General features: G+C 30.7%; 1 long non-coding RNA gene across 1 annotated transcript; it reads right to left on the bottom strand.

Moving 5' to 3' along the window:
• Positions 1-1,336: 1,336 nt before the first annotated feature.
• On the bottom strand, positions 1,337-10,035 carry LOC145256107 (uncharacterized). Its single transcript, XR_013863936.1, has 2 exons — positions 9,382-10,035; positions 1,337-1,470 (listed from the first exon to the last, which is right to left on the bottom strand). It is a non-coding gene; the product is annotated as an uncharacterized LOC145256107 (long non-coding RNA).
• Between the last annotated feature and the right edge of the window lie 4,402 nt (positions 10,036-14,437).

The following is a 14,437-nucleotide window of genomic DNA, read 5'->3' as shown; positions in this document are numbered from 1 at the left end:
ATTATTATTATTATTATTATTATTGGCTCACAAAGAGCTTTCACACAGTTCATCAAAGATCTCTCCTTGATAACAACCTGTGCTGAGTAACAACCAGCCTCCCCAGGTTTCCAATACTCTCCACCACTTTCGATAACATTTGCAAATGACTTTGCATTATTGCAACAGCCGCTTACTATTGATTTCTCACTGGCAGTGGTCATTGGTCTTCACTGGAATTTGAGTGGCAATAAGCCTTCCCAAGGTCCAGTTCTCTTGGCACTTGGCCAACGAGGATCTGGTCAGTGCTCTCTCCTTAGTCTTACTCTTTTTTTTTTTTTTTTGATGGGGGGTGGTAGTGATGTCACAAACAGTTTTTACACAGGTATCGTTTTCTCTGGAGTCTGAGTGACAACAAGTCCGTCCGTCCATCATCATCATCATCATCATCATCATCTCAAATCGAGATTTGTGCAACATGTGTTGTATATTGGTTTATATTTGAGGAGATGATATATTAAAACGTGCCATGTGTTATCTAGTGGATGTAAGATATTGTTCTTTTAACAGACAGATAATAAACGTATAAATCGTATGTATGTTGTTTAACCAGGAGGACATGATATTGACGTGTAAACTGAATCATGTTGTATCAGACTTATCACACGGGATATTTTTACAGTTCATATGTAAGAATAATAATATACGCTTCATACCTTTTTCTTGAAGAGTTCTTCTGTATCTTCCCGCTGCTCCGTGACGAACCATGAAGCGATCACCATCCAATTGAGACATCTGTTCTTATTTGTGAAACCATTAAAACAACTCTTTATATTTTTATATTATACATTTATTAGACTTGTCTCAAATGGTTTTCACAGGATCTGCAGTTAGTCTACATTTTCTGTTCATACAGCGCGCTCCTAGCTGTCTGTCCACCTCTGTCTAGACGTCTGTCCGCTCTGGTGGTCAATCTCTGAATCTCTCCAAAACTAACTACATCACGTGTTCTCTTACGTCATCTAATTACGTGTCTCATACCAATCTAATCCACAACTAGTTATTTGTTTATTCAAAACACCAAAATAATGTTTACATATATTTTCTATTTTCACATTCCTTTTGCGATTCACACGTCAATCATTTCTTCTGCAATTTAATTGTTTATTCTTCTAATCATAATAACTGATCCAGCAACCATCCGTCGCTCAAATCAATTAATAAGAATACAATAACAATAATAATGTTTTGACCATTGACCCCGCTTGCCACAGTTAACAGATACTATGCTATGATCACAGGCTAAGGGGTCATAACATTACACATGTAAATATAAGCAACAAACAAAAAAAAATTATTAAATTTTATACATGTTTTATTTAATAATTCTAAAGTCCCTTTTAATGGGACGCAGGAATGTCGCCGAAGGAATGATCATGATCTGCTCAGTTTTGGTCTGGATTTTTCAAAGGCGTCCATGTTTACTGGCATCTAAAGAATAAAATAAAAATTATTAAAAATACAATTAAAACATATTAGAAAATAATTTTAGAAGTTTGACAATTATTTTTAAACATATGAAAAGAATAAACTATGTAACAGACTTATAAAATATATACAAATAAAAACGTTTAAAACTAAAAAGAAACGTAAAAGATATAAAATAATAAAACTATAAAACGTAGTTAAAAATAATAAAAGTATAAAATGTATTTAAAAAATAATAAACTGATAAAACGTATTTAAAAGTAATAAAAACATACAACATATTTAAAAAATAATAAATATATAAAACCTATTTTTAAAAAGTAAAAATATAAAACTTATTAAAAAATAAAAAAATAAAACTTATTAAAAAATAAAAAAATAAAACTTATTAAAAAAATAATAAAAATATAAAACGTATTTAAAAATAATAAAGTATAAAACATATTGAAAAAATAATAAACGTATTTAATAAACAAACGTATTAAATAAACAAATGTATTAGATAAATCATAAAACTATAAAACGAATTTAAAAACTAGTAAAACTATAAAACGTATTTAACAATAATAAAAGTATAAAACTTATTTTTAAAATTCATAATACAAATTATAAGTATATAAAAGAATAATGAATTATGTAACGCCTCATTCGAGGAGGTGGCTAGGACTCTTATTTCATTGGATTCTCCGCACGTGTCGTCTAGGCTCCTCGGAAGTTGTTACATAATCTGGTATGCTGAAAGCGAATATCGAAGTAGCAGGCAGGAAGAAAGACAACGATTGTAGTCTATCTACAAAGGCTTAATTCTCATAAAAGTATGTACAAATGTTTTTACAATTCTCATTCAGATTTTGTAAGTTCTTTTCAAAGTCTCAACTCTCTTCACAGACAACGACCGATGGATGGATGAGGTGGGGAGGGGTCACGTCTCTACTCTGATCTGAAACTCTCTCTGGCTTAACTCTTCTCGCTCTTCTCTCGAACTCTCGCTATTTTTCGCACGACAGTCGTATATATAGTAAGGTAAGTGGATGGGGTTGGAAATTCTCCCCAGCCAATAGGATTTCGCCACAAAATCTCCACGAAATCCTAAGCCCCAGGGTTTTGCGTGGGTACAATTCGCACACTGAAATCTAAGTATGATTTTACAGGGCCAGATGTCAATTCTGACATCCGACCCTGGGTTCATTTTAAGGCCAGACAAGGTTCTAAGTGAAATTTCCTGTTATCAACTTTTAGCCGTAAAAATATATTTCTCTGGTTTTCAAACAATATCTATTTTGACATGAAATAAAATATATATATTTATATGTAAAAGAGATTTAGAAGGCTGTCACAATGCGAGGAATGAATTATAGTCGCTGTTGGTAAAAGGAGACGAGAACAAGTGGCGATTTACAAATCAATAAGTACATATATATATATATATATATATATATATATATATATATTCAGTTGTATGGTAAAATGTCTTACTTGTTTTCATGCGACGTATTCCATTATTAATTTCGGAAAAATTTTCCCTTTTCAAATGGTGTGCGTAACAGGTCGATTCAAAGCATGCTTTGAATCGACCTGTTATGCACACCATTTGAAAAGGGAAAATTTTTCCGAAATTAATAATGGAATACGTCGCATGAAAACAAGTAAGACATTTTACCATACAACTGAATATATATATATATATATAAAAAATAAATAGAATAATAAAGAAAATATATATATATATATGTACTTATTGATTTGTAAACCGCCACTTGTTCTCGTCTCCTCTTACCAACAGCGACTATAATTCATTCCTCGCATTGTGACAGCCTTCTAAATCTCTTTTACATACCTATCCCACACAATGCTTCAAGCAAACTACATATCAATCATATATATTTATCTTCTTTATCTTACATCCTTGGGTTATCTGGCGTCACCCGGGAATACAAAGCTACCTCAGCGTAGTTCTAACGTTCCTCAATGGGGGATTACGTTACAATTATAAAAAAATATTTTTCAAATTATATAAAAAATTATATACAAGATTTAAAAGTATTAATAATATCCTAAAAAACTGACGTAAAATAATAAAAAGTATTAAAAAAATGTATAAAACCAATTATATTCAAAAAATAAATAAATAAAAAATATAAGGTATAATAAATAAAAAGCATAAAAAAATGGGATGTCTCGTAAACGTATATATTTGTTTGAATGAGTGATCTTGTCTATTCTAATTGAGTAATACAATCTAAGTTGCTTTAATAAATAGTTGTTCATAGTCGTAGCTGGTGGTATCCTTAAGCTTTAGGCTTTCGGTGCATCTTTCAACGTCTCTCCTGGTCTACTGTACCCGTCTGTATGTATGGCTTACACCAGCCAATCACATTCTTTATAAAGAAGAACCTGGATGTATTCATATTCATTATATCCAAAAGTATCAAAATGAATCTAAAAAGTATATAACATATTTTAAATTTTTTTATGAGAATGTGTGTGTGAGGACACTTCTCAACCTATATACTCAACGAATTTTTATCTACAGATTTGAAATTTGGTATATAGGGTATTCATATATATATATATATATATATATATATATATATATATATATATATGTGTGTGTGTGTGTGTGTGTGTGTGTGTGTGTGTGTGTGTGTGTGTGTGTGTGTAGAAAAAATTTTTCATTGGTTTTCATCCGGAAAAAAGGGCTGCTAAGGGGTTAAAATTGACAAATTAGTGCGTGGGGATTGTCGAATTTTATCTGTTTGTCAACTGTTTTACGAATGCGCATGTGTGAATCGTTCAGATGACAGATTACTTGTTAAGAATAAGTAGGTTTGAAAACACTTTTTAAATATCACATACAAGAAGTGAAGAGTTAGAAAACACATAATACTCGCATGCACATGTCTCAGTTTATTTCCTTTTTTTGCTTCATTTTTTTTAAAAGGAATTTAACGTTACGTTTAATACCTACGATATTTCTGTTCATTATAAACTAGCCTGGGTGCCCGGATGTTTGGAGATGCGTGTTGAGCAAAAGAAAATAGTGGTAGTAGTCAGGGAGGCAGACTTGAAACTGTGACGCAAGTTGGAAAAGAAAGTGAAAGAAAATCTGACGTCTTATCGCTACTCCATAACGAGACCGGAAGTTCGGAAAGTTCAAATTAGGCAAAGTCAATCCAACAGATACGATGACTTGCAAAAATGTCTCACAAAAAAAATCGACCCCTCCTTGTAGAAAACTGCCCAGTTGAGGATGAAGGAATTAATGATTTGGGCTAATTTTTCCGATATTTGTCGTCCGAGACATTGAGCTTCAAAATGATATCGATCTTGTGAAAATCCGTCACCTCTGTCGAAAGTTTTAGGCAGAAATACACGCATACATACATACATAATTTAAACAGACAGGTGGATTCATGTTATAAATAAGAAATCTACATTAATTAAAATATAATATTTATGCGTATTTTACGACAGGGCAACGCCGGGCGGCCTGCTTATATATATATATATATATATATATATATAAGAACAAAAGAAAAGAATGTTTGGAGATTAACCTAGATTCACTCGAAATTTATTTTACTGCTATATTCTTTTCATTTGTAAATTGTAATGAATGGCAGTTGAAAGAATATCCTCTTAATAAACCGTTAGACTCAGATTAAAATGGTTTTTACATGAGCAAACAAATTGTTTACCTGTGGAACCCTATACCGCAGGTCTGCTTTCCAGCTGATTACAATATAGTTGTTTTTCAAGTCCAATGTAAGCATGAACTAATAACACTTGTGCCCACTCCACTTACTCCATACTGACCCGAAAAGCAGCAAAATCCCACTTCTTCACTGTTGAGGTCACTAGATGGCAAAAAGCCTTCTGCTCTAATAGTTAATCATCAAACCTAAAACTTCTAGACTTTGTAATTCCCTTCATGTTTCCTGTTTCTCTAATTTAAGAGGTTTAAATATGATTTTTTACAAGGAAGTCACCACTTATCAAGACTCAGAGGCCACTCGGGGATAAGGGTTATTGCGTGTACAGTAATCAATGGGATAGTATCGTAGTAATCGTTAGTAATGGAGATCTGATAAAGTGTTTTACTTAATGGGGGGCGGTTTATCAGGAATTTGTTTATGTTGGACTTGAAGACATCCAAGTTGTAGTCAGGTGGGAAACAGGCAAACAGAAAAGAGTTCCACAGGCGTGCACTTCTAAGAAAGAAGCTTTGTTCATGGAATCTACATTTTGATTTTGGCACAGATAAAGAGTGGGGAAAATTACTGACAGTGGTTTCAGCTAGACAGGTGTTTTTCGTGAAAGATTGGCGAGGGGGGGCAGAGATTGGAGCTCAGACGAGCACTTCCCATGGAAATAACGATAAAACAACGACAGGCTCGCAACGTCCCTTCTGTGAGAGAGAGAGAGAGAAAGAGAGAGAGAGAGAGAGGTTGCAGGGAAGAGAAAAGGGCATCCCCCACTAGGCTACGAAGTCTATTTTGTACTCTGTCAAGGCAGGATATGAACAGACATCATGCTGCTCAACTCTCAGCGGTCGGCACAATATCAAATAGAATCCCTTTTGTTTGCAAGTAGATGTATTTGCCTTAAAAAAGCAGTTTCCTGGATTCTGGTGAAACGCTGACTGCTGTATAAAATTTTTCCAACAGACACAATCTCCTGATGGCGGTGTTAGTCAAGGAGATTCACTTAAATTGCAATAAGGTGTATGTGCACATCTTGTCACACGTACTACTCTTTTATATATATTTTATATGCATCTCCGCATTTCTTATCTGCTCTTTCCTCTATCCTCCTTCCAATTTTTTAACCTTTTTTTTTTTATCCTTCCTTTTTTCTTTTCTTTCTTTTTTAATGATCGCCATAATTTTTTACGATCCCTATTATCAATTTGGATTACAGTTCCGACTTTAGCTAACGGTATTCAAATCATATTTTTTCTTTGTTTACTTTTTGAAATTATGACTATATATTGGGTACAATATAATATGAAATAATTGAGAGAGAATTGACTAATAATATATACGAAATCTGGGTAGATTAAAATATCATATTTAAGCGTATTTTACGAGCGGGCAACGCCGGGCGCCCTTGCTAGTATATATATATATATATATATATATATATATATATATATATATATATATATTAGTGTTGGGACGATTTATCGGAACCGGGAATCGAAAAAATCGGAACTTTTTGGGGTATCGGAATCAATACATATATATATATATATATATATATATATATATATATATATACACACACACAAACGTTGATGCCACAAATGAAACGCTGTCCAAAATACAAATTTCCAGTTTTTTTAACGTCTTTCATTTACGTGTTCAGTTTTAAAAAAGTATGTACACCAACAACTACTCACATTCAGCAAGTATTTAAAAACATATATTCTAATGATGGAATGTCTCGTCCGTCATTTTCTGCTTACGTTAGGTCAACAGCTAATGGACATGATTCAGCACACAGTTGTCATAATAAAACGTCCAGAAATCGTTTACCGATCAAATTTTATTTTATTTTATAAAAGCAGTAATGCTGGATAAATTTGCATAAATTTTTGTATACGACTTTTTTAGCCTAAAAGGTAAGCACATAATACAGTTTTTTGTAATTATAATTTTTATTTGTTTGTTTGTTTTTATGTAAAACTGGCTAGCACCTTTATTTGTTTGCTGTATTATCGTCCGGATTGACAATTTATATTGAGGTCCTGCACCAAGTGTATCAGAATTGGGGGGGGGGGGATTTTGACACCCCTAACACGCAACTGCGAATAAAATATTAAAACACTCGTAATTTCGCTTTTAAAAGTGGGTTGTTTATTTTCTTTATGGAATATACTTCCAAAATAAACTATTAAAGTTGTTTAAAAAATAGTAAAAATATTATTTTTTATTAAAAAAAAAACAGTATTTACAAAGTGCCGGCACGCCTTTATACAGCCAATTTGTTACGTAATAAAATCAATTGAATTTTACGAGTTAATTTTTTTTCAATTTTTAAACTTTAAAAATCTATCAAAATTTTTCTATTGATTCAATTTTTACGATATTTTCAGGGTCAATGTGAAATTTTAAGCTCTTTCCAAGAAACCGAATATAATATTTTAGACAAACTTTTTTTTATTCACCTCTCTCCCGTTTTGAAATGTCTATTAAAATTTTAATAATTAATTTATGCGCCAAAGTTTTATATATCACAAATTAAAGATAAAAGATCAATAAATAACATATTGTAAATTAAAACAAAAACAAAAAAGAAGTGTTTTTTGGAAATTTACCTGTAAAGTCCAAAGTGTAAAACCTTTAAAAAAAAAAAAACACGTTGATTTTTTTTATCATTATTAGAAGCCTATGTTCTGCTTATATTGTTCAGTAAGTATTAACGCTGACGACAATTTTTTCTATTTCATTCAATGTTTTCTTTTTTTAGATATTAAAAAAAATTTCACTCGATAAAGAAGAATTAAAATATAATAAATCAAAAATTTATGTATTTCTTTGAGAAAAGAAAAAAATCCTCGACTGTTTTTTTTTAAGGCAAAAATTTGATTTGATTATTTTTAAACCGTGGAACACATATTTCTTCACGCACAAGGCTAGATGGCTAACGCGAACGTGTGGTTTTTACTTCCTTCTGTCCATCTGTAGTTCTAAACAAAAAAAAACGGCACTTCCGGTTTTTCGATAAGAACGTAAAAATGCTTGCGTAATGGCGCTTTTTTCAAATAGTCGTTTAAAAAAATTATTTTATTTAAAAAAATAAATGGAATTTAAAATATAAATATGGATAAATTCCGAACAATGAAGAATGGAACTACACATTCAATAGTATTTTTATAGGTAAGTGACTTTTTGGAATTTATATCGATTTTTTCTAATCGAAGTAAGTCAAATTTCGTTGATTTTCTTCAAATCTTTTTTAAAGAAAACCGATTTAAAAAAAAAAACAAATATTGCATAATTTGCTATTAAACTTGTTATTTTTTTTTTAATTTTGTCTTTTCTCCTTTAATTGAAAAAAAAAATTAGGGTTTGAATTACATTTTTCAAGTAGTTATAAGCTTGTAAAGATAGGAGGTCGAATTATTCAATTTTTTTTTCACGCATTCTTAAGATCGGTTTCTGACACTGCTAGTCCTACACTCTACGCTGAATCAATCTCAAATTAAAAGAAAAATGAGATTCTATCATTTTTAGGTGACGATATTTATCTCCCTCCTACAATGAGAAGAATCAAAAGAGTCGAAAAATGGGATTGAAGAACCGGCGCCTGGGACGAAAAGCACGATGGCCTACAAAAACGAAATGTCTATGCCATCCCGTCGACATTCCCCGCCAGATGATTAGCAATAAATGAACCTCTTCTGAACGGAAGAAGGCAAAGCTTGAGAGGATGGACTCTGTAGAACTGCTCTGGACCAGCCATTCTAAAGCTTTCCTCCATCATTGACCCCTTCGGCTTTATGTACTTCCCCATTTACCCCCCCCCCAGTTCCATACAGAAAAATCATAGCCAGTATAAAGCAACAGAAAAACAAGAATTCAAAAAGAAAACCTTTTTATTATTTAAGGATTTTAGGTTTTGTATAAAAAATAGTTTTATACATTCGTATCACAAAAATAAAGAAAATCATGAAATTAATTTGTATTAATTTCTTCGACATGATACAAGCTGAAAAGAAATAATTATTTTTTAAATTATCAGGCACTTCAATTATTTACCCTTGAGTATATATTTTTTTTTTAAATCCCTAGGGGTAAATTGACTCCTGATTGAGAACCTCTGGCCTATACTCTGTTGACTCTGGTGCCTAGGGTAAAACATCGGCTTATACATGCAAACGGGGTAAATATAAAGATTATTTGAACTTACTTGCATTGAATTTTTGTTCATGTTTTTTGATGATTTTTTTTTTTTCTTTTTCCATTTTTTAGGGTTTCGGATGCTGGTCGGGTTCCTGTTTGGATGATGGTCTGTTTATACTTCGTATAAGTATCTTATTAAGATTATTGTTGTCCAACGTTGATTATATAAATATTTGTGGATGATTTATATTTGTGGAATTGTAAGAAAGTTCAAGCGTTCGTCGTTTGGATAAAAATAAAAATCAAGCGAAAACAACAAAAAAAAAAGGTGTACTAAAACAGAACGAAAATAAAGAAACGTTCACAAAATATTTTCTTTTCGAAATAGTTTCATCTTTCATTAATGATTGGATTTGGTCGCGAACGATGTCCATTAAAGTGCCGATTTGGCTAATGAATGTCCGGAAAGCTTGTGCGGAGACCAAATGAAAGAATAATACACGACTAAAAAGATGCTGAGAACGGCCATGGAACCAAGATAAAGGCCGACATCCAGAAGTTTTTGCCGCGCGTTCGGGTCCAAGTCCAATCGCGTTTCGGAGAATTTTTCTCGTAGTTTGTCGAAGTCGGCTTTAGTTGCCCCTCGGATGCTGATGTCTTTTTTGCCAGTCATTTTCTTTCTTTAAGGAGCGAAATTGGGCTTCACGTTTCCTTTTAATTTGTGAATTTTGTGTTCAGTTCTGGTTTTGTGTTAGAACTATTTCTGTCTCTCTTTTTTTTTTCTAGTTACTTCTCGTTCTCTCTCTCTCTCTCTCTCTCTCTTTCTTTTACTCTTCAATGTTTCTCTCTTCCTCCCCTCCCTCTCTTTCTCACTATCTCTTTCACACACTCTCGCACTGCCCCCCCCCCCGCCCAAAAAAATAAAGCACAAAATGCTAATCCCAATTCGTTGTCGGTTACTTCCCTTTATGGCGTGAACTGTCACCGCTCCAACCACCCTCTGTAAGGATCGGAGAGTTGCTAATCCGTAATTATCCGCGAATCGATTTCTCATTCGTTCAGATCACATCATCGAGTTTTCTTCTGGGTGTGTTTGTCTGTCTTCAGCTAGCAACTTCCACCCAGGCTTTATAAAATCTTCCTATGTGTGCGAGTTCGTGTTGTGAGTGTGTGTGTGTGTGTGTGTGTGTGTGTGTGTGTGTGTGTGTGTGTGTGTGTCTTTCGAATATGTGACGTGAAGAATTTCTCTCTCTCTCTCTCTAGAGAGAGAGAGAGAGAGAAAGAGAGAGAGAGAGAGAAAGAAAAAGAGAGAGAGAAAAGAAAGACACATACAAGTTTGCAAAATTGATCACCTATAAACTGGGCGAATGCGACTAAAAAAAAAAACGTGTGAACAGAAGTCCGACCTTGACATTTCATTTTTGACTATGAGATTAGGATTAACGATATCATAATCCGTTTATCACATTTCGAGTAAGTCGCCGTGTATGAAAAATTGCAATGGCTGATGAAAATAAGATATTGTATTGCAATGTGTGACTTATTGTTGTTTGCTTTCTATGTGTACTCTAGTGCTGATGAGTGCCCTTGCCCTGCTGATATAAGAATAATATAAGACATACATAAAACTATCAGTATACTTTTTCATTTGCTTCATCTTACATCAGTCAAAGTTCTCAGAAATCAAGATGCTCCTTACTTGGGGACATAGGTATTCAAATGTTCCATTAAAGTTCTCCTTTACCTCTTTAAAAACAGAAAAGAAGTTGAGAACATAATTTTCCTCTCCCCAAATTGACAATTTTCATATGTTATACAGGGTGTCCAAAAAGTCACTAAAGGTTTTGAACTAGAATAGATTTTTTTATTTTTTATATCTTTCTGCAATTTTAACGCAATCTGATTAAGACATTGGCAAATTTTAAAAAAATGCAAAATTCAAACAATTTTTATTTATAAAAAATAATGTTGTTTAAATGTTACCCATTTTCAGCTTCGCATATTTGTGCTCTTTCCAAAACATTATTCATGGCGGATTGCAGAATCTCTGGATTGCGATTTAAATCTCTTATTTCGTTCCTGATGTTTTCCTTCAATTTTTTCAGGGTTTGAGGTTTGTTAACATACACTCTTTCTTTAAGATATCCCCACAAAATAAAAAGTCGGGGCTAATCAAGTTTGAGAAACGCGGTGGCTATTTGATATTGCCATAGCGATAGATATGCGAAGTTGAAAATGGGAAACATTTAAAAGACATTTTCATAAAAAAAACTTGTTTCAATTGCATTTTTTAATTTCCAATGTCTTAGATTGTGTTAAAATTACAGAAAAATATCATCAAAAATAAAGAAAGTATTTAAGTTCCAAACCCTTCAGTCACATTTTGGACACTTATAGTATATCTTTCTTGTTGGATCTTGGTCTTACTGGATTCCAGGACAAGAATTTATCTAATCTGTTGGAGTATCCAGCTTCCTTCTATTTCTTTAGGTAGCATCACTTGAAGAAGATGCACCATTTGTCATAAAAGCCAGTGTGGATTAGCCATACCTAGAATAGATTATTTGGGCTGCGAATATTATGTGATTTTGAATATTTAGTCAGGATTTACTTGTAAGGAAAGTATCCCCATCCCAGGTTGTCCTGACAAACAATTTTATGGAAACACTTTAGACACTCGAGGATAGTGTCTAGTAGGCATTCAAGTTCTCTCCAGTAGATATTCAAGTTCTTGCGAATTACTTAGGATTTCTACATGATCATGGCTGACGGCACGAGAGCATGCTACCGCCGTGGATTCTCGAGTTCGACAGAAATATTCGCGAGTTCGACATGATACACCTGAATAAGATCAAAGGTTACATCAAGCGAAACGTTGTGAAAATAAGGTTTAACATTGGTTATATTTTGATTCCTCATTAAAAAAAATTCAGAAAAAATATTTTCATATCTTCTCCCTGGTTTGTGTTACCTCACTCACATCGTTACTTTCTCGTCTGGTCGTTGCTTGTCATCTTATGGTGATGGATGTGGATCGACTGCCAAAGAAGCTGAAATTAAATTCATTCACCAAAACTATTTCTTGCTAAGTGATATGAAAAGGATAAGCTTAGGATTATTCGGAATACTTTACTCATCTTAGATGTTATTCTCGCAACATTATAAATTAATAAATAATTGATTTTTTTCATGGTTTTTATATACTATTCCATTTTTCTACAGTGCTAGAAAGTTACACCTGAAAGTATTCTGTATCTCTACAAGGCCACCATTCAGCAATTTACAGAATATTGTTGTCACATTTGGGCTGATGCATCTACTTTCTAACCTCGTTTATATATTTACATACATATTATTGGAAATTACAGAACTTAGATGGCATTTTGATGTTTATTATATATTATTATTTATTATATATTATATATTTGATGTTTATTATATATTATTATTTATTATATATTACATATTTGCTGTTTATTATATATTATTATTTATTATATATTACATATTTGCTGTTTATTATATATTATTATTATTATTATTATTTATTATATTTTATATATTTGATGTTTATTATATATAATATATTATATATTTGATGTTTATTATATACTAGCACGGGTGCCCGGCGTTGCTCGGGTGTTTGGAGGTGTATGCTGTGCAAAAAAAGCAAAAAAACAAAAAAAATGGTTAATTTTTTAAAACTTTGACCCCTATCATGACCCCTTAAAATTTATTGTTTCGGGCTCAAATCACTTTATTAAGTTAGATCCAGGTTCAAGGAACCTATATCTAAAATTTCAAGTGTCTAGACCCAAAATTGTCGGAGGAGTTTGGTAGAGTTCTTAAAGGTCAAATCGTTGAAATTTGACCCCTTAACAGCCAAATTTCTGGCTGACACCCGTCACATCGATTTTCCCAAATCTCAGTACCCGGTATTTCAAATTTCGAGTCTATAGACTAAAAATTGACAGAGTTATTGCGTAAGGAAATGTACACAAACAGACAGACACACAGACACACAGACAGACAGACAGACAGACAGACACGTTCACTTTTATAGATATATAGATTATTTGATGTTTATTATATATTATTTCATGTTTATTATATATTATTATTTAGTATATATCATATATTATATATTTGATGGTTATTATATATTATTATTTATTATATATTATATATTTGCTGTTTATTATATATTATTATTTATATATTATATATTATATATTATATATTTGCTGTTTATTATATATTATTATTTATTATTTATTAGATATTATATACTTGATGTTTATTATATATAATTATTTATTATATATTATGTATTATATATTATATATTTGCTGTTTATTATATATTATTTTTTATTATATATTATATATTTGATGTTTATTGTATATTATTATTTATTATATATTGTATATTTGATGTTTATTATATATTATTATTCATTATATATTTGATGTTTATTATATATTATTTATTATATATTATATATTATATATTTGATGTTTATTATATATTATTATTTGGTATATATTATATATTATATGTTTTTATACATTTTTATTTGATATATATATATATATATTTATTTTTATACATTTTGATTTGATATCTTCTTATTTTTATATTATATTGTTATATATTTTTATTTAAAATATATTTTTATATATTTTATTTTCTATATTCTTATTTCATATACAATATATTTTTACATATTTTTATTTAAAATATATTTTTATTTTATATATATTTTATTTGATATATTCTTATTTTTATATATAATATATTATAGATATTTTTATTTAAAATATATTTTTATTTTTATATATTTTTATTGGATATAGTCTTATTCTTATATATACTATATTTTTACATATTTTTATTTAAAATATATTTTTATTTTTGTATATTTTATTTGATATATTCTTATTTTTATATATAATATATTTTTTCATATTTTTATTTAAAATATATTTTTATGCAAAATATATTTTTATTTTTATATATTTGTATTAAAAATATATTTTCATATATTTCTATTTAAAATATATTTTTTTTATATATTTTTATTTAAAATATATTTTTATTTTTATATATTGCTATTTGATATA

This window comes from Euprymna scolopes, chromosome 32 (assembly GCF_053919585.1).
Source record: "Euprymna scolopes isolate OS-2025 chromosome 32, ASM5391958v1, whole genome shotgun sequence".
Lineage (NCBI taxonomy): Eukaryota > Metazoa > Mollusca > Cephalopoda > Sepiida > Sepiolidae > Euprymna > Euprymna scolopes.
Note: the sequence above shows the minus strand (reverse complement) of the source record. Positions and strands in the feature narration are given on the sequence as shown.